This window comes from Hesperophylax consimilis, chromosome 19 (genome assembly GCF_061612785.1).
Source record: "Hesperophylax consimilis isolate HC1 chromosome 19, BYU_Hcon_1.0, whole genome shotgun sequence".
Classification (NCBI taxonomy): domain Eukaryota; kingdom Metazoa; phylum Arthropoda; class Insecta; order Trichoptera; family Limnephilidae; genus Hesperophylax; species Hesperophylax consimilis.
In genome coordinates, this window is record NC_142854.1 from 29,722,765 (window position 1) to 29,724,448 (window position 1,684).

Consider the following 1,684-nt stretch of genomic DNA (forward strand, 5'->3'; position numbering starts at 1 on the left):
TTCGTGCAATCTGCGCTTTCACGACGACGCTGTCTTATAGCACGTACTGCTACAAAGCCCAGGAAATAAGCTCTCTTCTCCGACCAAGTTTTCAATTTCCAAAAACTGTTGAATGTGTGCAGGCGATCCTCTTCCGTTATTTTATGACAATAAAAAGAATTTTTAAGTGCAAATTTGGGTTGTTCGTGTTCACATCTTATTCCCATAGACTTTGCTGACTTCAATTGGCTTTGCTCATATTTCCCGCAATGCTTTTTATATCCGACATACTCTTTGCCCAAGACTCTACATCTCTTATTTTTTTTAATCTTCTGAACAAGTGAATCAGAATCTAATGGTAAAGAAACATTTGTATTATCATTTTCTAGGATCCACTCTCCAGTTAATTCACACAGACTTTTGTCTCCAGAGATAACATCGTTCCGTGTGGAGCCAATGTTATTCGACAGGTTTGGAATAAATTCTCCAGTCACAGGACATAACATCATGTTGTCATACATTTGATTGACTGGTTCAAGATCTTCAACATCCATTTGATTGACTGGTTCAAGATCTCCAACATCCATAACCTCTGATACAGAACTACGTATCGTACTTAAACGTACAATCTCCCTCGTGCGGTTTCGGTACATTCTGGAACAAAATCAAAATTAAATACATAATTCAACATCTTTCTTGCTACAGTACTAGTACAGTAATAAAAATATGAACTCACATAAAAATTTTTGAACTTGTCAGCAAACAACAGTGATTTCTCTACACGTTTCTCTTATTATAGTCAAAGATATATTTATCTGTAAAAGAAGATACACAGATTGAAATATACATTACATAGTACGCACAAATATGACAACAATATAGTAAAATATAGTTAAAAGACAGACAAATACTTACAGATGCCAGTCAGATGATAATGACATGTAATGCTTAGAATAATCATGTATTTCTCTTATTTTTGAGTTAAATTTTAGTATTAAACTTTCCCTGAAACATAAAAACAAAATAACTTTAATATTTTTCCACATTGTGTCAAAATTCGAAGTTTATCACAACACTGGACTCAAATTATTGACGCTTCAAAGGGCAGCCATTTTTCATAAATCCTCGGATGACATTTTGTTACTGTTTTTAGGAAAACACGTGAAATTTATAAAATAAAACATAATAACTTACCGCTACTTTATAAACCAAATGGCCACGAACCGTCAAACAATAATATTATGTCGGATTTATTTATTTATTCACTTCAAAAACAGCTAGAGCGTGTACAAGGTAGAAAATATGCGGGAACAACTTGACAACTGTCAGTGTAATCATAGATGTAGAATATGAACAATGTGACCATAGATGCGGAAAAAAGCGCACATTTAATAATATGAACCATGTAAAATAAGTTCACATGGTTCTTATTGAGATGCAAAATTTTGACTGCCTGCACATGATTCGTTTTCTATCTCCATAAATATTGGTTATTAGGACATGGTTCATATTGTAGAAGGTGGAGAAAAAAAAACTAAAAAAAACTGTATATTTAGTTCATTTTCGTCAAAAACGTTACATTGTTCATATTATGTATGCACCGACGATATTGTGTATGGTCGCGCCTTTTATCGTTTCTTCTATCCTCGTCGATGGTGTGGGACGTAGGTACTTTTGTTGCACGCATAAATTTGTCTAGATATTG

General features: G+C 33.6%; 1 long non-coding RNA gene across 1 annotated transcript; it reads right to left on the reverse strand.

Moving 5' to 3' along the window:
• Positions 1 to 378: 378 nt before the first annotated feature.
• On the reverse strand, positions 379 to 1,329 carry LOC149415102 (uncharacterized). Its single transcript, XR_016303891.1, has 4 exons — positions 1,174 to 1,329; positions 895 to 984; positions 716 to 794; positions 379 to 633 (listed from the first exon to the last, which is right to left on the reverse strand). It is a non-coding gene; the product is annotated as an uncharacterized LOC149415102 (long non-coding RNA).
• Positions 1,330 to 1,684: the final 355 nt, after the last annotated feature.